General features: G+C 45.9%; 1 protein-coding gene across 3 annotated transcripts in view; it reads right to left on the bottom strand.

Moving 5' to 3' along the window:
• Positions 1–24,766, bottom strand: part of JCAD (junctional cadherin 5 associated) — a 77,461-nt gene that overhangs the window by 40,001 nt on the left and 12,694 nt on the right. For 2 of the 3 annotated variants that reach the window (XM_027592627.2, XM_027592625.2), the window contains exon 1: positions 240–371. The exons of the other annotated variant lie outside the window; for it this stretch is intronic. The gene's annotated coding sequence lies outside the window, so the exon portion shown is untranslated. Of the gene's footprint in view, positions 1–239; positions 372–24,766 lie in introns of those variants that run through there. 3 annotated transcript variants of the gene reach the window in all.

Genomic DNA, 24,766 nt, shown 5'->3' on the forward strand with positions numbered 1-24,766 from the left:
CCCTCACCCCGAGGCTGCGGGCGTGGGGCCCGCGGCGGCCGGCCTGGGCACCGTGCGGGACGCCCGGGGCGGGGGTGCGGACATCCCCTAAAGCTGGGGGAGGCTCACACCGGAGCTACGTCCGGGATGGAGAAGTTGGGGGCGAGCGCGGGAGGCTGGGGGCGAGGCCCGCGTAGCGCCGTGGAAGCGGGCCAAACGGACGGCGGGCGTCAGGAGGGGCGAGAGACGCCGGGACTTACCGAGCGGCTCCCTCATGCTGCCCCGCGCCGCCGCCGCCGCCGCTCCGGCCGGCCGGGGACCAGCGCGACCCGCCCGGCTCGCTGCAGCCACGGCCGAGCATGCCCGGAGCCGCCGCCGCCCGCCCCACCCACCCACCCACCGCTCGGCCTCGCCCCGCCCGGATCCCCGCCCACCGCCCGCCTCGCCCCGCCCTCCGCCCCGCCTCTCCCGCTAGGCGGCCTCCAGGCTCGGGCTCTCTCTCCGCCGGGGGGCGGCACCTGAGTGGGGAGCCTAGCTCACCCGCCTCGCGCGGGCCCTGCCTGGGTGGGTCGCCCTAAAGGCACAGGTGAGCTGGACACCCTTCTCTCTTTTCCTGTCACTTGGGTTTGGACGGCTTTGACCCTGTGCTAATGTCCACACACACACACATACACAAGACAAAAGTATTCATATACAGATGCACACACATTCATGTATAATCACACACAGACGCACGCCAACACACTCATATACAGTCACATACAAACTCACACACATATACACACACATGCACAAAGACATTCACATAAAACCCACAAACACCCATACACACATACTCTTTCACAAAAACACAATCAGGGAGGGCGTGAAGAGCAGAAAACAGTGCCCGTGGCAAGAGCTTAGTGCTTGGGATTTCCTTGTTTAAAAAAAGACCTCTAAGAGTCTTAGCTATAGGCTCGAGGAGACTTTAGAGGTCAGTTAGTCTATCCTCTCTTGTGATAGATGGGGAAACTAAGGCTGGGAGTGGGATTCGCCTAAAAGTGAGAGTAGGAGGCGGTCAGTGGGAGAGTCCAGACCGGAATGAACAGTTACTCCTCGCCCACTGCATGTTTCCCTGGCAGCAGTGATTAGACGGCTGCCAGGTCCATTCAAGGGCAAAAGTCCTTGTACTCTGGAGGGTGGAGAAAAGACATAAAGTGTTCAATTTTGCCAACGAGTTGGGGAGAGGGAGAGGGTGTTGGCTAAGTTGAGTCCACGAGGCCAAACGTGGATGGCAGAGCAGACTGGAATCCCTGCAGAATGAATATTTAGAAAACCTCTTAGTCACACCATGGATTTAGGGTTGTGCTCACCGCCACAACACTGGTAATACATAAATTTGTTTGCACTCTCACCGTGGACGACCCCAGTCTGAGCCCTTCATATGCATTATTTTCTTGTAATCCTCACCACAGTCCTATGAGGGGGTGCCCTGGACGCTGGGGCTCCGGGAGGCATGCAGATAGAACTTGCGGAATCTGGCCAAAGACCCTTACTCTGAACGCTAACCACAAGGAGCATATAGGCTAAGAGAGCAAAAAAAGCCAAACACGCTAGTGCTGGAGAAGACAAACACTATAATCCAATGCTATGTGTTGCATTATCTACAGTGCATCCAAGGAAACCACAGCGGGGCAGACAGAACAACACGGTCAGGTGCTTGAGGAAGGCACAGATCCCAGTTGGGGTGCTCTGCCACTTTCTAGATGTTTTACTTGACTTCTGTCCACCGCAATTTCCTCTCGGACAAAATGGGGGTAAGGATAGTGCTCGTGTCCCAGGAAAGCCGTGGTACTGGCACAGAGGGAACGTGCAGGAACTGGCAGCTCCTGCCATTGGTGTTTGTACTAACAGTGTCCTGTGGGCTGGAGCCACCATGGAAGGCTGTGGGGGGGGCACCCAGAAGGACAGCTGCACTGTGTCTGGGCAGAGGCAAAGGATATCACCTCCAGGCTGAGGGAGTAAGATGAGAATAAAAGAAATGAATCACAGAGGCTTTTGTGGAAAAATCGTAGTCCCGTGGAGTGGTGCCATGACTTCTTGCCATAAACTCGTCTCTCAGGGACAGAGTGTCTCAATGACATACAATTCCCATTTGTCCTCAATTTGTCAACTCAATGAAATAACTTTTTCTTTTTGTGGAACACCTATATGTGCCCAGCACTCTGCAGACACATGTGGAGCCAAATATTCCTGCAAGATCATTTATCAGCCAGCAAACTGATTAGAACAATGTTATACTGTTGGGTTTCTGGGTCAAACCCACAGAAGTTTTATAATGTGACTGAAATGCCATATGGTTGTAGTAGGAAAAAAACAAAACAAAACATTGAAGCAATGCTAGGAACTAAGCTAAACCCACCCAAATAAAGTTTAATGAGAGATTGTGTTTCAGCAGAAAGGTTGGTAAAGGCAGATTTAATTAGAGGAAGCTAATGAGATTGAGCTACTATGGATTCTGAAGATGACTTTGCAATTTCGAAGATTTTTGTGGTTTCAGAGCCCTGTCTCTTTATCATGACAACCTCATTTCAAACTGTTTGGCTTCCCTCTTTCTCCAGCACTGATACATCACTAGCCCTACTCTATTGCTTTCCAGCCATGACTAAGGCCATTTGAAATGAACAAGCAGAATGAAAACAGGATAGAAGGCGGTGGAGGAACCGGGGAGTGAAGAGAAAGGTGGGAGATTTTTCTGAAGATTTGAGAATAGAATAATGATGAGGGAGGTAAGGTTAAAAAGATACATGATTATGAGGGGGTGGCTGTCTGAATTATAATGTAAGAAGACAAGAGGCAAAGGGGAGGGCGGTGCTTCCCCAAACGAGGATAAAAGTTGGCAAGGTCGGTCCACTGGGCCAATGTGCCACACTGGTGAGCAGTACACAGCCACGAGACCGTGGACGTGGCACATGAGAAACCAGCTCTACATCCGCGTGTAGTCTCATGTCTTCTATATACGCATGTATGCATATGTTGGTTGTTATGTTTTCAGAAAAAGAGGAATTTTTTTTTCATAAGTCAGGATTTTGTAACTCTGAAACCACCTGCATCAGTTTTATTTTGACTGTAGGAAGAATCACATTCCCTCTCCTCATCACCACCCACCCCGCTTTCACGCAACTTCAGTCCCTTCCACCTACCTACTTGATTTGGGGAGGTTTAAACACAGAGGAAAATATCTATCTGCTGCTTCTGTGATATGTGATATAAAATATGATTTAAACCAACTTTGAGCATGATGCCGTTAGAGATCCAGCGCTGGCCAGGGAACATGCGCCAGGATCCAGCCCTGGGTGCCCGATGGTCCCCGCCTTTCTCTGAATCCGAGAGAAGGGATTTCACAGACTCAGGAAGGAACTCAGATTATTGAGTCATCAGGGCAGATGTGCGATGACCAGAGAAAGAATGCTTAATGGCCTCTTAAGAAAAAAGAAAAAAGGGGGGAAAAAAGGCAAAACCGTTGTTTAATTCCCTGCCTTTTCAAGGACCTAAAATAACCCTCCTCCCTCCTTGCTTTGGGGCTCTTTTGTGATGACCTACTATAAGGTTTCCTTTAGCTGACTTAGATATTCTTTGATGTTTTTCTTAGTCTGAAAAACACTACCAGTTCTCATTTTTTTTAAAGATTAATGTCCTTGATAAAACCTTGAAGTCCTTCTTGTTAACTCGTTCTGAAAGTCAGACAATAATAATTATGCAAACACTGGGAAGGGTTTGATGTCCACAGGTGCCAAAAACCTTATTTTTTAGATAGTGACATGCTATATGTTAATTCAGAGGCTAGTCTGCGTAATTTTTAACCATGAACTAGAACTCCATTTCTCAAAGTGCATTCCATGGACCACTTCATTTAAGATTAACTGGGGGTTTGACCAAAAGCCAGGTGCCTGGCCCTGATCCACATCGGACACAATCGTAATTTCTAATTACTACAGTTGAGACCCAGGAATCTATACTTTAGGTAAATGTCCAGTAAGTGTCCAGATGATTCTTACACACAGGAAGGTTTGAGAAGCAGGGATAGAGCACAAGAAATAGAAATCGTGTGTCAAAAGCCTAACAGAATGATTGGCACATGATAAACATTCGAAAAACAGAAGTTATCAACATTATTGTGTGATGGTGAGGAGCAGCAGAGCAATGTCTCTCGGGAATAAAATGCAAGAGGTATCTGTTAACTGTTGACTTACGTGATTTGGCACCAGCCCAGACAGAAAATTTATAATCCTGGGGATTAAGTGAGGAATAACAAATATTTTTTAATCCTATACCTTCACTCTAAGGAGAGTGAATCTGCATGGTTTTTGCATGAGAAAAATCATTTTTAATTATTTGCTACCTCTTTGTCAGCTTTTTCCTCCATAAGGCTACGCATTAATGGGAAACAGCCTCTCTGCCTCTCTCCCAAGCCCTGTCACCACCCTAGTGAAGGGGGTTGCTGTTTACTAGTGGTTGACAGACCATTCCAAGCATCCCCCTGCCTGCAGTCCGCAATTCTTTGCCAGATTCATTAGGAAAATCCCGTTTTCCTGTCCTCCCAGGAATGACAGTGGCTGGCTGGGATCCCACTGGTACAAGGGAGATGCATGTGACCTCGAGAAGACGGAGGTGTGGTCGGCACCAGAGTGGTCCAGACACGGGCAGCCCTGAGCTGCCTCTCTTGCCATCACACACCAGCTAGTCAGGAATCAACCAAAAAGAACTCCAGCATTTTCTTTAACCCCGTGTGACTTTTTATTTAAGAAATGGGAACTATGTGAACAACAACGAAACAAGTTGGTTACCAACATTAATTGCAAGAAAGAAAGAGGGAAAAAAAGCTTCCTTTTGGGGCGAGAGTGACATATTGGCCTTTTAATAAATTGGTGATAGCTAGCAACACAGAAATGACAACACGTTGTGAGAGACAAGTGGGAACTACCTTTCATTTAATGTTTCTTCTATGCCAGGAGCTTGCCTAGGCCTTGACTTGTGTCCCTCCATGTGTGTAAGGGCAACATCTATTACCGAGGTGGGATGATTTCGAAGTGATTCCAGTTGAGCGTTGAAGAGAATGGAAATCTCCCATATAAGAAAGCTTTCTATGACTTTGTGGGTTTGCCTCTGTGAGGCTCCTACAGCATTCTGCGTAAGCTGCTACGCTATATCATGGTCTACACTGCATTTGCTCTCTCGGCATATGTGTTTAGTTCAGCTCCCAGATTCTGAGTTCTCAGTGGAACGGATTGTTCACCCCTGTCCCAACCGTGTTTTCCTCAGTTCTGCGTTTGTCTGTTTGGCATCCATCAATTACAGTACAGGGCCAACCTACCAGCCACAGCTGTTTCCAACCCTCCTGTGATGGAGAGCCCATCCTCTAAACTACCTCTGTACCTACCTGTCACACACCAAGCCAGGATGTCCCCTGATGGGGCCGCCCCTACCGCCCTGAAGCCCACTAGAGTTATTCAGATCGGCCGGTCCTCAGCTGTTTCCCTAGCCCTGCCTTGGCTTTTATACAGACACCCCAATAAAGACCATGGTCTATGCTTTCCCCATGCTCCTTCCTGTCTCCTGATGGACACTGGTGCTCCCCCCTGCCGCCCCCACCACCATGGCCCTGCATGGCACGTCAAGCCTCATGTTTCTAGAGGAACTGTGAGTAACTTTACTCTTGGCTTTCAGGGGCACTGACCTCTCCATGTTGTCACTCAGTCAGCTTTATAAATTGAGACCCAAGTACAAATCAGTCCCTCTGTCTACCACAACCTAGCCCCATGTCTTTGACAGCTGGATGAAACAATTGTCTACTGAACTGAATTGGTGAATATCTCTGAAGTGGAAAATGATCACCTAAACTCACACGGTACAAATACCGAGTTATAAATCCTCACCATATGAGTGGGGTCAAAACACTCAGCTGAGGGTCAAAGGTTACCAAAGGAAAACCGGCCAGCACTTTTAGAAAATGACTTTTCCTCGAATTATTTATCTGCTTGGTGTAAGTCTGTTTTTTGAGTTTTACTTTTGCTTTTTCCGTGTTCTGCCTTAAAAACAGCTTATTGTCCTCAAACTCTGCTTATTAGCCTCTTAAGAACCTGGGTGATGTATATATCAAGGAGATGGCATGCTGTTTGTCTCTTCGGTTTAACCCACCAGAAATTAAATTTTCTAAAACCAAACAATATGAAACATGCAAATAAGAGAGGACAAAGGGAATAATTAGTAGTTTGTAGGAAGGCGACCAATAGACATGAAACATAATTCAGAGAAAAGAAAATAAATCATTAGCGAAAGTCAGCTTTTCATCAGCAGTGGTTAAAAAGTAACAATAAAAGTCGGAAACCAGTGTCTCCTTTGGCTAGAAGGCTGGTGAGTAAGCTCCAGGATAGCAGCTGCAATGTTTCTTTTGTCACCCACCCTCCCCTGATAACCTGGTTCATTTTTCCCCAGGCTTTGCCGATAAGGCCCAGCAGGACTCCCCATTCCTGCAAGGCCATCACTAGAACCTCTGTCCCGCCTGGGAATCTAGAGCACATTTCTGCCGTCAGAGGCTGAACGGAGTACAGTTCTGAAGTCAGCTGGAACTGCATGTACTTTCTAGTTTTGTCAACTAGTGAATGTATTCGTTCTTTGTCTAAACATTTTTACAGTCTTCCCTATAGTTCTGGATGCCTGGAATGTGCATCAGACCTTTTGCTGAAACCACCAAATACCTGAAGGTTACCATAACTAACTAGTCACAGATGTAGTATTAAACCCACCCCTATTTTTCCCCCCTTCTCTATACAGCATACACTGGAGCTATGATATTATACATTCTTGGAACAGATGATACTCATAAACAAAACTAATATCTTTTCCAGAGAACACTGCTGTTCTTATTCGTGGTCAAGGGCCACCTGTTTATTTTATCAGGGGCCACCTGTTTATCAGAAGGCAAACCTATATAAGAGGTTATGATGGATTTTATATGTTGAAGGATTAATTTCAAATGTAGAAGAACATTTCCTAGGGCGCCTGGGTGGCTCAGTCAGTGAAGTGTCTGCCTTTGGCTGAGATCATGACCTCAGGGTCCTGGGACCGAGTCCCACCCGCATCGAGCTCTCTCTCTGCTCAGCAGGGAGCATGCTTCTTCTCTCTCTCTCTCTCTCTCCCTCTGCCGCTGCCCCCTGCTCATACTTGTGTGCTCTCTCTCTCAAATAAAATCTTTTTTTAAAAAAGAACACTTCCTACTTACTAATTCTTTGCTGCTACCTCACAATAAATTGTTCGATTATTTTTTTTAACTTTTCCCAGCTTTCCTAACGAGCTGTAGGGCACGAGCACATAGGGAAGGGAAATGCTGACACAGTAAGGAACGGGTGAGGACAAATGACTCTAATGTTGAAGTGATTACAGGATGGCAAATCTGATTTTCAGCCATTTGATGTAAAATTTTAAGGTCTTAATAACTATGTTTAAAGGAATATATTTAAAAGTTAAAAGACAGGGGCGCCTGGGTGGCTCAGTCAGTCAAGCGACTGACTCTTGATTTCGGCTCAGGTCATGATCTGGGGGTGGTGAGATCCAGCCCTGAACTGGGCTTGCACAGAGTCTGCTTGAGACTCACTCTCCTACCCCCTCCCCCTCCCCCCACTCACGCTCCCTAAATAAATACATACATACGTACGTTCATACATACATAAGTACATACATACATACATACATACATACATAAAGGAGCCCACCTTTTAAATAAGTTCCCAGATTTTAATGAGCCCCGAAGTTTGAGAGCGGCAGCGCATGACCTATCCTAATATTAACCTGCTCCTACTGAAAGGTTCTTCTGGTACCACCTCTTCGCTGGCTCTGTAGGTCTCATTACCCGCCAAGCAACTGGTTGCCCCACTGGGGGAAGCTGAATGCATTGACAATAACGTGCCTCCCAATTCCCCTGCTTGGCAGGAGGTAACATAACCTGAAGGAAGAAATACTTAGGCTCCAGAGTCAGGCAGATTTGGCTTGGAGTTACATGTTGCTGTTTATGAATTGGGCGTCTTCAGTTCTCTGAGCCTCAGTTTATAGGATAACAAACCACAATCCAGCTATGAGGATTAAATGAGATATTTTGTGAACATCTTCAGTACAGAGTCAGCATTCCATAAATGTGAACTCTTCTTTCGCTGCCCTCTTCATCGGGTTCTTGTGAGAATGAATAAGGGGAATGCAGAGCACCTGGCACATCATAGCCCTCTGCAAATACGAGCTATTAGTATCTTCAGTTTTGGGCAACTAAATATAACTTATGAGCACAGTGCCTTCGTTTGTTGAGAACCAAGGGAGGAAACTATTTCTATATTCATTTGCTTTTTATAGGAAAAAATGTTACAGAGATACTAGACGATTAACAAATTTTAAGACTGTTCCACTTAGTCTTTTAGATTGGAAAGCAAGATTGGCATTTCCTTCCTTCCTTCCTTCCTTCCTTCCTTCCTTCCTTCCTTCTGTCCTTCCTTACTTCCTTCTTTCCAGACAAGAGAATAGTACTGCAGAGAGCATGTGCATTTTCAGGTTAAAACGAAGTGTTAGACCTCCTTAAAGCTATTGAAATAAAGAGTTTAGTTCAGATACTGTGTAAAGCAGGATATTTAGAGATACCTTCATTTTTCCAGGGAGCCCAGGTATCACAAGATTCCAAGGGAATACTTTAATAAGAGGACTCTTGTTGGGGTGCCTGGGTCGTTCAGTTAGTTGAATGTCCAACTCTTGACCTCAGCTCAGGTCTTGAGTTCAAGCCCTGTGTTGGGCTCCATGCTAGGTGTGGCGCCTACTTCAAAAATAAATAAAAAAATAAAAGGACTCTTATTTAATGTGAAATGTGAAGTCTCCGAGCTTAATCTGAGCATATGGCTGTGTGTGTGTGTGTGTGTACATGTGTAGGGCAGTAAAAGAACTGGCTTTCAGGATTTAGAAGACCAGTTTTGGCCCAGTGACGAGAGGATGAATAAATGTGTTAGAAATCTTGACAAAAATACTGTGGACTAAATAGCCATCTGATACTAAGCCAAGTATATCCTTTGAAGCATACATGAGCAGGATAAATTTACATGACTCTTCTTTTGGATATTAACACCTACTGTACCTGTGGCTAGCACATTACTACACTGCTTTTCACCCCTTCCTTCCAAATGGAATGGAAGGGCGCCAGGTAGGCAACCGGCCAAGGTGAAAGGAATGCAACCAGATTATAAACCCACTGAAAGTTTCAGTGATTTCAAGGTTAAGTACTCTAAGGTATCTTGGGCCAAATTCTCTGGCCCAAACATCCAAAAGAGTCAGCCTGGCTACCTGAGCCTGGCTTTCAAACATTCCCAGGTACACAGCATCTCACCTGACGTCTGAGCGGGTCACAGCAGGGGTAGTGCTGATGTGTATGGTTCTGCATCTCCCAAACACACCACAGCAATGGTTTCCAGGGAAAGGCAAGATCTGAAGCTCCATGCTCACCTCCAGCTGCCAGGGATCCCCACATGGAGGAGGAATCCAAAAAGGCTGTGGATTCCTCTGAGCAGGGTTGTGGGAGAGGAAGGTCACGGAGCATATATTACCCATGGCAAGCCCACCATCACATCCCAACACAGGATGCTTCTCGTATGTGGAGCAAAGCCTGCTTATTCTTAGAAGGCAGACCCCCTCCTTTGCATTTCTCACCTCAGACTAGCTTTTAGAGGCTTTAATTATTTCTGGTCACACAAACAGAAATCTATATAGACTTCTAGGAAGCATCTTATTCTTCCATGGGGAAAAAGGCCTTGGAATCCAGAATGGAATGGGTCAGGGTTATCCTAACCTCTGAAGGAAAGAAGTGTGCTTTGGAAATGAAGGCTATAATGCAAGCACAGTTCCCCTCTGCTCTCAGGGAAAAGCCCAGATAATAGAATCTGTCACATGTTGCTTTCAATATGTTTTTAGTAGGATTCTTAAGGAACAAGATGCTCTTCTCATTAGACCTGTTAGTCTGGTGTCATTTCACACAGCTTTATCCCAACTCCATGGAATGGCTTAATTGATTTCACATTCCTGTCAGGACCAATGACACTGGGTAATTGTTATATAATAATTGAGCTGACGACCAGCTAAGGAGATCGAGTGCCCAAGGTGTGCTCTGACTTTGTTGGACTTTGAAGCAAAGCTATACCCCAAAACCACTCTAGGAACTTATATTCATTCTGGATAAAAATGCCTCCATAAATGGAAGCCAGTGCTGCGTCAGAAATGCCAAACACCAAACACTGGCAGGTGCCAACCTGTCAGAATGATGCCATCAGATTATGGAGCAGCACCGTGGAAAAATCTGAAGTGAGTAGGAAGAGGGGGAAATGCACTCGAAATTAGGGCAGTTTGTTTTTGCTTTACTAACATCTGCCAAAGGGGGAAGAAGTCCCCTGGAAGACTCAGGGTAAAAAGCAACAGAGCTGTCTTGCCTCTGCGTCTGCTCTGTTCCCCACAGTCTTTCACGGCTGTATGTATCCTCATTATATTACAACACTTATTCCCAAGCATTGTCACTTGTTCCGAATCTTCTCGACTGAGATGACAAATGGCGTTAGCCTGATGCTTCCTGGGGCGTCCGTGTTTTCACTTCTAATTTACAAATATGGTTCAAACAGGACTTTCTGAGCATTTGGTGCCTACCCAGAAATCTGACAGAGTTACTTCTTTCTAGAGATAGAATGCCGATGCTTTTCTTTTGTCAAAATAGCTACACTGTCCAGGTGTTTGTTGATTGCAGAAACCACAGCTCCAGCTGAGTCACCAAGTGTGGTCCTCTGAGAGGGTGGGTCTCACTCAGCCAGATGTAGAAACAGGGCTTCACGTTTCACCCCAGTGCTGGCTGGTTATCCCTGCTCGAATGTTGCAGCGCAGTTGTGAAGGGCTATCTGTGTGCAGTTAGGACAATACAAGGACACACGTGTGGTCCTGGGTAGCATGGCATTGAGAATCTCTAGAGTCTATATTAGGTGGGACCGACAGAAGGCCTATTACCCTCAACTTCACCGGAATAAAAGTCAGCATGAGAGCAAAGCCATCACCCTTGTCAAGGGTGGAAGGAAACAAAAGACATCCTATAAGCTGGTGAGAACCAGCTGGGAAGGCTGAATTGCTCAGGCCCATGTTTTATTCATTTTAAAAGGGTTTCTCAGGGAGAGGAGAAGGCACATTCCCCAGCAGAACTCGCTTGCCCAGAATGGCAGGCAAATAAATGGACATGTATGTGATTGAACTTGGGAAAATCTAAGAAGACATTTGGAATTGCAGAGAATATTAACAAGGCTGCTGCAAGCCAGCCGGGAATGGTCCAGTGAAAGCTGCCTCCCAGAGTCAGAGCTTCTAGTCTTCTGTGTGACAAGGGGACACACGGGGTGTGGCTTCTTTCCCAAAACCTGAGCAGAAGATGGTACCCGGAACTGAGCTGCCTCTGCCCTCGGCAGGGAATTGAACAGAAGAAACGTACTTTTCCATATATTTCTTCTTACCATTTTAACCATTTGTAAGCGTACAGTTCAGTAGCATTTTGTACATTCACGAGTGTACAACCACTACCACTGTCCATGGTCAGAGCTTTCTCATCACCCCTCACAGAAACCCTGTAGCCGTTAACCAATAATTTCCCACTCATCCTTCCTTTCAGCCTCTGGCACCCTCTATTCTATTTTCTCTTTAAACTTCCCTACTCTAGGGCCACCTGGGTGGCTCAGTCGGTTAAGCATCCGCCTTCAGCTCAGGTCATGGTCCTGGAGTCCCGGGCTCGAGTCCCGCATCGGGCTCCCTGCTTGGCGGGGAGCCTGCTCCTCCCTCTGCCTCTGCTCCCCGCACCCCACCACTCATGCTCATGCTCTCTCTCAAATAAATAATAAAATTAAAAAAAAATAAATTTCCCTATTCCAGGTACCACGTAGAGATGGGATCCTATTAATACTTTTCATCTGTGACTGGCTCGTTTCACTTAACATAAGGTTTTCAAGCTTCCACGTTGGAGCATGTGCCAGAGTTTCATTCCTTTTTAAGGTTGAAAAAGAGTCCATTGTGTGTAGAGACCACATCTTGTTTATCCGCTCGTCTTTCGATGGACGTGTGTTATTCCACCTTTTAGCAACTGGGAATAAGGCTGCTGTGAACAGTGATGCAGGAATAGCTGTCTGAGTCTCCACTTCCAGTGTTTTTCAGTAGGTACCTGTGAGCGGGGCTGCCGATGATTCGGTAACTCTATACTTAACTTTCTGAGGAACTCACTAACTGTCTTCCACATTGGTTGAGCCATATCTCATTCCCACCGGCAATAAACACGGGTCTTAATTTCCCCACATCCTTGCCAACACCTGTTATTATTATTTTTTTTAATTTTCTTTTTTAAAATAGCCACCCGGATGGGTGTGAAGTGGTATCTCATTGTGGTTTTGATTTGCATTCTGCGCTCTTAATAATTTAGTCACTAAAGATAGGGATGGGGGCGTCTGGGTGGCTCAGTCGTTGTCTGCCTTCGGCTCAGGTCATGATCCCGGGGTCCTGGGATCCAGCCCCGCATCGGGCTCCCGGCTCAGCAGGAAGCCTGCTTCTCCCTCTCCTGCTCCCCCTGCTTGTGTTCCCTCTCTCGCTGTGTCTCTGTCTGTCAAATTAAAAATAAAAATATAAAACCTTAAAAAAAATAAAAAATAAAGATAAGGATGGCTTGTCCATTGAAATTTCAGTAGCTGGCCCTGGTCAGCCAAACAGGGTGTGTGTGAAGCCTATTTCCTGACAAATCTCAGAGCCGCTCTGCAGGGATTCCATCTTGTAACTGTCACAACCACATAGCGCACGGGGACTGATTGCAATTGTAGAAAGGCAAACGTCTGAATCAAGAAAGACACTTTGCACTCCCAGCGGGCCGGATGAAGGGTTTCTTTTTTTAATGTGGCAGTATCCGAGACCTGCCGCTTAGTGCAAACCCAGGCAAATCACCCATCAGGCCTGGGAAGACAGTTGAAATAGATTCTTTCATGGCTGAAAAGCTAGACAGAAGGTGACCGTCGCAGGGCTTTCTGCTTTTGAGGGAAAAGCTGATTGCTCTGACCCGACAGCAAGGCCAGTAAATTATACCTGTGATAATTGGAAAGAGCTGTCTGTGGAACGATCCATCAAGAGAAGTTGCTGCTCAGGTGATCGGCCGATGGCAGCAGACCCCTTTATACTCCTACATAAAAAGGCTGCAGGACAACCGTGCATTCCTCTTTTGAACTAGATCTATCAGAGCTTTTCTCCCTGGTGACACTTAGGAGGATGGTGGCCCTGATGCAGGGACTGCGGCTGGCCATACTCAGGACAGAAGGTGTCTTAAATACACCGTGGTAATGGATGGTGAGATGGCATGGTCATCTTTTTCGTGTGCCCCTGAAGCAGGCAACTGTATTTGAGGTTGTGGAGATGGTGGTAGGAGCTCCCCAAATCTGGCTCCAGTCTCTAGTTGTGAGACTCTGGTGAGGCTCTTCCGGTCAACACCGGTGAAATTGCTGGTGATCCTGGTCTAGGGATCTGCCTTACTTCGTTAGGAGGTCAGGTCATCATAGGAGCTTCTGGCTGATTGGAAGCAGTGTACAGAAAGGTACAAGTGAACTTTAGAGTGATGGAGAGATTACTGTTCTAGATGGGGCTCTTTGAGTTGCCAAGGAAGGAAATTTCTAAGAGAAAGAATCTGATTAGTTTACTATCATCTCTGGGCAGAGTTTGTTCGTTGGTTTGTTGGTTGGTTTGTTTTGCCAAACCTCTTCCTAGATTTTTGGCCAGGGATTGGCTGACCTGGTGTCAGCTCACTGACCAGGTTCCCATGGGCGGTGGCTGAGGGGCTGGGTCACATGATGCACAACATGGCTGCTCCCATTCGGATACTAGAGGGCAGCGGGCAAGAGGGCTTCTGCACTATCACACCTGTGGTTGATGGGTCTCATACACTCACAGCTGACACTGCACTCACGAAAAACAGACACTAGGACTTCACATTTGTCTCCCCTGCTTAAAGCTTAGAAGGATTTCTGCAGAGTAGGAGAATATGTTATAAAAAGAATTCAGCTCAGGTCTTACTGGCACAGTTATTCCCAATTATTATTCATCATTTGTTTAGTTTTTCAAACAACACCCCCTCCTGAAGAAAGAACCAGAATGAAAATAATGTCCAGATAAATCTCTTGGCAGAAAAAAAAAAAATCTCTAAGTGGGTTTCCTTAATGAGTTACCTGAGTTGAGTAGTTGAGATGTTTCCTACAGTGAGTCCGGATGGAATTGATCCTCTTACTGTCCAGTGGTTTGATCTAATTGTCGCTGAGTGTTTGGGGGAGGGGGGAGTTCTTTTCGGAATTCTCATCTTCGAAGAACCGCCAGGTTTCGAAGTATCACTTGCGCCTTTCTTCCTAAAGAGTCAGTGTTTCCTTTCTCCCCCTTCCCTGTTCCCATCTTCAAAGAACCTCATGAATGACACCCTCCTCTCAGTTCCTGTGGCTCACGGCTTAGAATCACCTGCAGCCCCTCCCTCCCCTCGTGTCTCTTTCCCTATAACACAAAGTCATCACTCTGTGTCCTTTCAGCCGGTCCCTTCCAATACATTCCTGCAGTTTTGGCAACAGTGTCCTGTCTGGGGCTCCGCCCTCGGCCTTCCTCTACTTGCGCAGATTTCCCACACAAAGTCAGGAGAACAATCTGACATAAACCTCATGCCGATCACCCTACTCCTCTGTTTGCAAACCTATGGTAGAGCCTCTGTTGAGTTCAAATCCTACATAGCACACTTCCTACATTAAATTCCTATCCGTGTGCTTCGTGGATTACCAGCCCTCCCTCCAGGGTCCACTGTGCTAGACCTGCTCCCCCTCTCAGCCTTTCGACAGGCCGTTGCCTCCTCTGGAATGCTCCCCATCATCATCCCCCTCCGGGCCCCCTTTGAGTCCAATCCCAGCAGCAATCCCCAGGACTATAGCACAGGCCTGCACCTACGGAGGCCTTCCTTGAACTGCTCTCCTCCGGCTCAGCCTATGTCTCCTCGTCTGTGGCCCCTCCTGCTCTGCTGGCTTCCAGAGCTCCTCTCCCACCTGAGACCAGGAGTCTACCAAGACTTGTTCTCAGCTTAAAGAAAAAGGAAAGCAAACTCTCTTTTCACCAGGGCGGTCCCAGTTTAAGGCTACACCACGTACCATTCATACTCCAGATTCACTGAAGAACAATAGAACATCTCCTCCCCACGGCCAAAATCTCCTTACTGCTGATCACCCAGAGTTCCCCAGGTGAAGGCAAATGCTTCCTGAGGTCAAGTTTAAGAAGCATCTATGTTGCCTGGGAGGAATAAGACATGAACTCACACCACAGACTAGTTTACCAAGTTAACTAGAGAGTAAGGAATAAACTCGAATAGAGGGCCACTCTATTTTGATATTTTATACATCAGTCAGGAATTTTTTTGCTGAACATGACAAAAACCCAGTGTGAACCAGCATATGGCCATATCAGAGATTCAGTTGGCTCACGGGGTTGAAGAAAGGGTTGAACACACAAATCAGAACCTGGAATTCCAATGCCAGCAGGTACCACAGTGGCACTAGCGTGTCTCGGACCAGAAGAGAGACCAGTGTGGTGGAGACAGGCCCCTGAGAAGACAGCACACAGCTGCTGCTTAGCAGCTCCTAGAATTGGCAGGCTCCTGTTTGGAGGCCGTCACTCCGACTCTCACCTCCAGCATTGCCTGCAAATCTGGAGTAATCATAAAATGCTCTTGGAGTTTTCAGTGATAGCGAATGTGTGCATAACTAGGCATCCCGGGTATATTTGTTTAAATATTACCTCTTTGGAGCCTAAGTGTAATTGTGTTTTTGCCTTTTTCTTAGAAATGAATAATTATGAATATATATTTATACATCTCACACATAATGGTGATGAGAGAAACCTTTAAAAGTGCTGCAGAGCAGATGGTAGTTTTAGAACAAAACAGATCCATTAGCTGTCAAATGCAGCTTCCTGAAGGATGAAAAATAGAGTCAGTTCCCAGGTAGTGCTAAGAAAAGCTCTCACTTATTCTAATCCCTTAGGATATGGATTCTTTTGTAAAAATTCTGCTATGGGAAGGCTATGACAACTTGCTATTAAGGAATGTCACAGAATGCAAAAAAAAAACAAAAAAACAAACCCAAAAAGACTTCTGATCAAATGGTTTGAAACTTAATTCAAAAGGTATTTTAAATGGTGATGCAGTTGATTCCAGACCGATTCCAGGTACACATCTCCAGGGTTTTCCAGAATGCATACTATTCCTGTCCTCATTTGTAGAAATGTTTTATCTCTTAATATTAAACATAAGAAGGAGGGGCGATAATATCCTATTTTACGGAAGTTAGAGTTTTCTGGAACTGGAGAAACCCTCAGAAGTCGTTACAGATGAAGCAAATCACTTATCTAGGGCCAGGCCGTGGTTTAGGACCAGAGCAGGTGCTAGAAACCAAGCGTCCTCTCTGGTGCCTTCCCACCACCTCCACCCAATGCTAAGCGGGCATTTTCTTTTTCATTCTTTCTTTCTTTTTTTAATTTTATTTATTCATTTGAGAGACAGAGAATGCGAGCGAGAGAGTACAAGCAGGGGGAGCAGCAGAAGGAGAGGGAGAAGAAGCAGACTTCCCACCGAGCAGGGAGCCCAACGTGGGGCTCGACCCCAGGACCCTGGGATTACGACCCGAGCTGAAGGCAGATGCTTAACGGACTGAGCCACCCGGGCGCCCCCTAAGTGGGCATGTTCTAAAGAACCGTTTCTACAAATAGTCGCTCATGTTAGATTTTCTGCCTATGTGGATTTATGTGGATCTACTGAATGATTTGATAAAAGATTCTTAAACAACATTTTACATGACCACTAAGAGTTTCCAAGATTTCAAATATTTTTATTTTTGGGTGTCTGGCTCTACTCAATAGAAACAGCAGAGTTCTTTGTGTACCAGAATATAGAGCTACAGACAGCCGGGAGAGCTTTAATTTATAGTTAAACCTCAAATGCCTATCTGCTAAGTCATCTAATCTGTGTTTAAACAACTCGATCCATAATTTTATGTGGGCATCAAATGAAACTTCTATAGGCCCTAACGCAAGTCAGTCCTGAATCAGAACAGAAATACAGGCATTTAGACCAAAAGAAAAAACAGGCAATCGGACAAAACAGTTTTAAAGAATCTGAGAATGTCTCTGATTCATGAGGTGGGAGAGTAAATTAACTTGAAATAAAATCATTATATTTTATATATATATAAAATCAATAAAATTACACTCTGGAAATCATCACAGTCGCCCAGTCCATGTTCGTTCTGTTTTCTGCCTTCACATGGTCTTCAGATTGGCTTGCCCTCATCACTTCCCCACAAAAGTAAAGTCACAATCCTGATCCTAGACCTAGCAGTACACTTGAATCCTGACACTAGAAATGCAAAACGCAGGTATTCTTCTCTTCACGGCTGTCTTTTCGTCCAGTTATATAAACCGTTTTTTTGTTAATTAATCCTTTGGTTTCTTTGTGAACTCAAGGTCAGTTTTTTACATTTTCACTCTTTCAAGAGGAGTAATTTGATTGTCTTTTGGTTTGACCTAGACACTTGGTGTTAAAGTCAGTGGCTCAAACTGTGAAGTCAGGCAAGGCTTAAATAAAATGAACCACTATACAATGAGCACATTGTGGCCCAGTTCTGTGTGGACCATCTGCTTTACTTGCCACTATTTTTATGTGACTTTGTATTGCTCTTTACTCTTCAGTAGTATGACTACATATGTCCCTTTGTCTTTACTGTAAGATTCCTTCTAGCTCAAAAATTCTGTAATGAATAAAAGTCATTGATTTCAATAAATTTACCATCAAGTTAGAGAGAAGATGTGCTGAATTGTAATATGCAACACAGGTTTTGCAGAAACTCGGAGAAGATAGAGGCCGGTGAGAGCCATGACTACTTGAAGGGAACGAAATGGGAAGAAGGAAGGGCTTCTGAGTGAGGGACAATATGAGTTATGAGCCAAAGAAATGAGAATGAGTTTCAAGAACCAAAGTCATATGTTGGAAACTGTATGTGTAAGTTGGAAATGATGGGCTGACATTGTAGATTCCCTCTAGTCGCTGCAAGTAGGCCAAGAGCCCTAATCTCTTGCATCACTGATGACTCAGTTTACCTATTCTATCTAAGAGTGCCCATGGATCTAAGGTGATGGCGCCCAGTCCATGGGCTTCTAAGTGGCTCCTCTGCTCACCCACACAGCAGGAATCTATGGCAGCAGGGAGAGTTAGTTAAATTCTAACACCAACTCTAGACAGTTTATTTGTTTAAATGAACTCCTTTGAAAGGTTAAAAATTAAAATGACATGGCAAATTGGGTGGGATTGTAGAGACAAAATGTATAAAACTCTGTATCTCTGCCAACTCTTTTGAAAAATGGAAAACTCAGACTTTTTTTAGCATCAAACTGTCGCCAGAAAAATAAACCAGTACATTTAAATTTTTTTTTATAAAAGATATTTTCCTCGAGGAAAAATTAACTTGTATAAAGTACACAAAAGAAGACCTGCCCAGCAAAACAATTAGAAACAAAGTCTACTTATTATCTGCCTCTTTTGGGACATTGAAGCTCTCCCCTCCACAAAGGACTGAGTTGTCCTTTGGCAAACAAATCCGTGTAAATGATGTGTCAGCCGTGCAGGGCTTTAACCCAAAGGGTGCATTTTACTGACAGGGCGGAAAATAGAGTCTACTACTGAGTTCGAAATTAGCTGCGTTAGATAAATCAATCAAGAGCTCACTTCTTTTGTATTGCCTGCAGGATGACGTCAGTAGGCCCAAGGTGGGAAGCTCAGTTATCTTAGCTTCAGATTTTCAACAGTGACTTTTGTGAGCTGAGGGTCACATCACAAAGCCAGATCGTTCATCACTACCTCGCCTGGGTGTAAATCCAGTCCCACTATTGAAAAGAGCTGTTCAATGCTTTTTTTCCAACTGACAAAAGGCATCCTCACTTTTGACCAAGATCCTTCCCATAGCTTATTCGTTGGATGAAGAGATGGGGGATATCCACCTAGCTTTTTCCATCCAGTAAATCTGAACTCTTTCCAATCTGAGGCACATGATTTAAAAATGTTCATATACTTCTTATAAACAAAGAAATTCAATCGACCAAAGAAAGTCCGAACAAGCTTTCTAAAAGGCATATTGCTATATCTCTTCTTTTTAAGGACAGAGCGAATTTCGTAGTTTTGGTAGATTTTTATGTCTCGCTAAAGAACTCCACCATTACCTGTTAAGGGAGCAGGGTAGGAATAATGGACTGAACCTCAGACTTGGGCTCTGGAGACTTGGGTGGGAATCCTGGCTCTTCTGAAGTAGGAACACCTATACGACGGAGGAAGCCCTATTCCCCGTTGGTGACACAGTCATCCTCCAGGCTCTCCACCCCCTTGTGCACACTGTACCCCAGGCACAAGGTGAAGTGGTATCTCACTGTCAAGTCTGAGAAGAACCAAACACAGCTCAGCACCTTCTTTCTTCCTGCCCCTGAACCTCCCAGCCAGCACACACATCGTCAGTTGGTCTTCAAGGCACGCGGTCATGGTTGTTCAACAGCAACACTGTCTGCAGCTGAAAGCAGATCTAATTTAGGGGCCTGGTATTAAGCCCGCTTGGCCAGTAGACTGAAACCACGTTCTCCACTATCATTTTATCAGTAACACAGTTGCCTGACTCGACTGGTTCCAAATGTGGCAGGGGAAAAGTCAGCGGTGTTTGTCTTTATCCCTCTTCAAAAAGACCTAGCATGGTATCAAGAACCTCCCGGAACAAGAGTAAATTTTTGCTTAAAATTAATGAAGGTCAATAGTGTGGAGCTGGTGGGAAAAAGCAAAGTAGTCTGAGTGTGAACATTACAAATAAACAGTTTGAAGCGGTTGATCCAGCTTCAGACACCCAAAGATAGATCATTGGTATTAGCATAGAAAAGGGCAGTATTTCTCCCCACGGGAAGTTCAGATAGAATGGTCCCCCTTAGACATGCTAGAACACAACTCTGTTCTCAGTCTGTTGGTCTCAGCCAAAGCTGGGGGAATCCTCGCTGCAGGCCTCCTGGTTCCTAGGTTTATTCAGAGCAAGCGGACAGATCTGCCAGCTCAGTGTTCGGGCTTTAAATCAAATAGTTTGGAAGATAATAAGATAAAGGCCCTAATTCAGTTTCTTTCCCTTTAAAAACAAAACAAAACAAAAACCCAATGAGGTTCAAAAACCCAATGATTCTGGGAGCATGGGTGGCTCAGTTGGTTAAGCGATTGCCTTCAGCTCAGGTCACGATCCTGGAGTCCCTGGATCAGAGTCCCACATCGGACTCCCTAACTTGGCAGGGAGACTGCTTCACCCTCTGACCCTCCCCCCTCTCATGTGCTCTCTCTCTCTCTCATTCTCTGTCTCTCAAATAAATAAATAAAATCTTTAAAAAAAAAAAAAACAGTGATTCAAAAGCAGGAACTAGACGAAATCCATTTGGTTCCAAGGCCTTGATCTCTATCCCAAGGAGGGGCGTGATGTATAAAAAGTAACACTCACTAACCAAAATCAAGAAGGGTTCCCCCCCGCCCCACCCGTTTAGGGATTTTTAGAAGCCACAGATGACAGAAGGCTCTGGTTCCTCAATCCCTGGCTAGCTTCTGTGATGGATACAGCGCACTGGGGTGTGAGAGACTGACCACTGGAATGGGAGTGGAAAGACTGGAATTTTCCTAAATCATCCATGTCCTTGATAAGTCACTTTCCCTGTCTGCATCAAGGTCTCCCCATCTGTGAAATGAAGGGCTGGGTGGCTTGCTTCCTGGGGTGGTGAGGGTGGGCCTCCTGCCTCCAGCTGCTTCAATCTGGAGAGCTGAGCGGAACCGCAGTGGTCTCGGTGAGGGGAACCGCAGTGGTCTCAGTGAGCAGAACCGCAGTGGTCTCGGTGAGCGGAACTGCAATGGTCTCGGTGAGCGGCTACCTGCGAGAAAGCAGGAGGAGCATCCGTCTCTCAGCATCTTGAATAGCACCTCCTTTCTCCCTGCTTCGTTTGGCTGCCCTATTTGGCAGCCACTTGCAAAACTACTGCTGTGTTTCCATCTGTCGAATCTCAGTGAACATCAGGGAGAAGGGGTGTGAAATGTGGATGCTCCTTCCATATACACATATATATATATATATATTTTTTTTTTTTTTTTTTTTTTAGTTGCTGCTAATGGCTATCTAGGGACAGAAATGTTGGAAGACCTTTGTGGAAGTCCCTTCCGAAATTCATCAAAATATCTAGAGTTCACTGGGCAATAGTTCCATAGAATATAGGCTGGCCACCACCATGTTTGTAGCCAGTGATGCCATCTGATTTATCCAAAAGAGAAGTCACTGTAGATGAGTTAATCACTTGGACTAGAACAGCAGGTGCCTGCTCTCTAGCAAACAGCAAGACTTTTCTGTATCGGGGGACTTTTAAAGTACACACACATTCACACACATCAACTCTGCTGTATAAAAGTTATTTGCAACATATGAAATCACAACTGTTTCAAAATAAATTCAAAATGACTGGTTTGTTTCATTCCCCATTATGTTTATGAAAATGGTCCAAAGAGTGTCTGGGTCCCAGTAGTTAACATCAGTGATCCATAACCTGGTTAACTTTTACCAACAACTAGAGAATATGTTGGTATTTTCCTTCTCAACCTAACAGGTACCTATTTAACTAAATATTGTCATCTTTAATTTAGGGGTTATCAGCCAAAAGCTGCTAGTCCGGCAGTGTGATAAATGGTGTTCTGTAAACTCGTTTTGTTTCCAAAGCCAAGGACACTAAAAATACTCTAAGAATACACCAAGGTCCAAAACTCATTGCGGACACCACCTGCTTACTTGCTGATGGTTTGAGGGACTTTTTAGGAGAAATATTTGCATAGGTGATAGGCAGCCACAGAAGGATGGGTGGATAGAAGAGACAGTTAAGGGAAGAAAATGTGAACATTCTAGATCTTATCCTTGTCTACTCCTAAATCCCTTTCCATCCTCAATCAAAGGTCCCACTCGCTCCTGAGAAGCAGGACCCTCGAAACTGAAAATCAAGTCGCCGCAGGGAATGGGGTACATCTGGGCCTCTGGGACACAGCTGTCCTCACCAGGCCCAAGGGTGGGCCATGATTACCTTGGTGTCTGTTTGCTTCTGCTCTAATTCACCTGCTATTGATAAATAAGATCGGGGGCACGAGAGGGAATCGGAGCCAGGCCCCAGGCAAGTTTAGAAATGGCAGCCTGGCGCAGACACAGCCTTGGAGGACGGGGAGGGCAGGCCTGGGCCCCCCCAGCCACGCTCATTCCTCTCCTTCGGGGCCTCAGGGGCAGAGGCTCGTCTTCATCTTCGTGGCTGAACAAAAGCACTGGAAATTCTGGAGGAGTAACAATATGGTGACTTAAGACGACTGGGACATTTGCGAGAAGCCCCGCAATATGATTTCTGACAGTTGTTTGGCATAATTAAAAGATCACTAAACAGCGCTAAGAAAAAACTTTTCAAAAATAAATGCGATTCTGGATGAGATTCTAATGGCATAATGGAATTTCTGCTTAAATTTATCTTTCAAGGAAGTTCCTGTCAGAAGGCGGGGGTGCTAACACATGGGAACTGACGTCAAATTGTCTGGGACGGGTGTAGGAGTTAAGAAGGTGGAAAGGCATAGAAAGATATTTGAATTTCCTCATGATGGCAATAACCATTTTCTAAACTATATTCAAGTTCTCCTCACCCTCCTTTCGGTCCACAATCACAGAGTCCCTTTTCTGTGACACAGAGAGATCCTCTGGAAGGAGAAAGGTGAGCGGAGAGTGGAAATAAGGGCAGGGGCGGAGATTGGGGAATGGAAATGTGGGGGTCCGAGCAGGGCCATGACAGCAGGAAGGGCCAAAGACCCATATTTGCCTGGCAGGGCCGAACCGCAGCTCCTGGCTTATGGTGGCAGGTGGGGCAGAGAAGCTGGGAGCCTCCACAGTTGCCAAAACCATCACCAACCCCCCGCCCTCCCCTATCCTTCCCCCCAGGAGCCAGCAGGCCAACCTGAGGGAAGAGACACCTGAGGGCTCTCCTCATGGACACCTGCACCCATGGCCAATATCCTGAGCGAAAGCCTCACCTCTGAGCACAGAGCCCAGTGCTGTGTGTCACACAGCCCCCACAGGGAGTGGTCCAAGGCTTCAAGAAAGAAGCCTTTCCCTTCCTGAGGGCAGGATTAATAGCAGGGCCAGAGCCAGCTCGTTGGCTGCTGGGCCTTTGTAGCTGGACTGTTCCCGGTTTTGACTCTCTGTGAACGACCCCGAAAGCCTGTGACCTGTAATAATTTGTTCTGCTGCTGAGGCACTAGAATGGTCTGAGAGCAATTGTGTGGGGTGAGGGCAAGCCATTTAGCTGGTGATGAGCTTAGCCTACCGCTTAGCGTCTGCATTTCAACTCAGGTTTCACCATGTTTCTACTAACTTTTTTTTTTATGATTTATTTATGTATTTTAGGGAGAGAGGGAACACGAGCTGGAGGGGCAGAGGGAGAGAGCATCTCAAGCAGACTCTGCACTCATGACCCCGAGATTATGACCTGAGCTGAAACCAAGAGTTGGACTCAACAGACTGCACCACGAAGGTGCCCCTAGCTCAGTAACTCTTGTGAGGTGTTCCAGAAAGTATTCTGTTACGGAAAAGGGTCTGTAAAGAAAGCCAACTACATATGCTGATTTTGAAAATGGAAAGAATGCAAAATGCCCTAAGTAAGCCGTGAGTTTCAGCCAGGAAATAGGCATTTATGAGAAATTAAAAAATAATGAAAAGGATATACTGTAGAAGGAATTCAACGTCATATGTGCAGATATGCCAAAGTCCCGGATGTTAAGTCTACTGCGCTTCCCGATTTTGAGATGTGAAAGGCCTGTCCTCTGATATACATCCTGAGACTGAATAATAAAAAGAATGTGCCTTCAGCCGAAACTAAGGTGTCACTCACGCTGCACATGCTTTAAATGTTGAAAAAGCCCACAGGTGGTCTCCTAATTTCTCCGTGTAGATCCCAATGGTGTGCTCATTCTAGACCGACTTTTTGGTGCCCACATATTAGCGCTGCTCACTAGCCCATTGTTCGTCACATCTGGACACCCACATCACTTTGGGTCATTTGGAGTTGGCAACTCAGTGAAATCGTTGGTGCATACAAGCTGCCTGTGGAGACGTGTGAGACGGACATAAGGCCCGCAGCTGGTCCCTTCAGGTAGCAGGATGAACGGACAAAGGGGCTGGACAGGATGCTGAGTCAATAAGGAATATCGGCAGGTAGGATGGCTCAGGGCCTTGCATCCCTGAGTTCCTGCTGAACTCCAGCCCCTGGTATGAGACCCTCTTGGATGATCAGGGCAGTACTCTGCCCCTCGGGCCTTAAGTCTGGTGGCAGCCCTAGACCTGAGGGAGCCCCAGGGACAGAGGATGGCTTCGGGATGCAGCAACTACTTGGAGGTCAAGGTTCTTCCATAAGCATCTCGGAAGTAAACTCTAAACTCGTTGGTTGTGTAGGATATCGGTTTATTGGCTATTGCTTGCCATAATTAGGCCCCCGCCTGAGAGCGTGGGCATCTTATTATAGAGGGAGGGGACTTCCCTGGTGCTGTCTGTCTTGTGTAGCACTTTGCTGGGCCCCAGGGACTCAGTGAGAGTGAGGT

The sequence above is a fragment of the Zalophus californianus genome, chromosome 9, assembly GCF_009762305.2.
Source record: "Zalophus californianus isolate mZalCal1 chromosome 9, mZalCal1.pri.v2, whole genome shotgun sequence".
Taxonomy (NCBI): Eukaryota; Metazoa; Chordata; class Mammalia; order Carnivora; family Otariidae; genus Zalophus; species Zalophus californianus.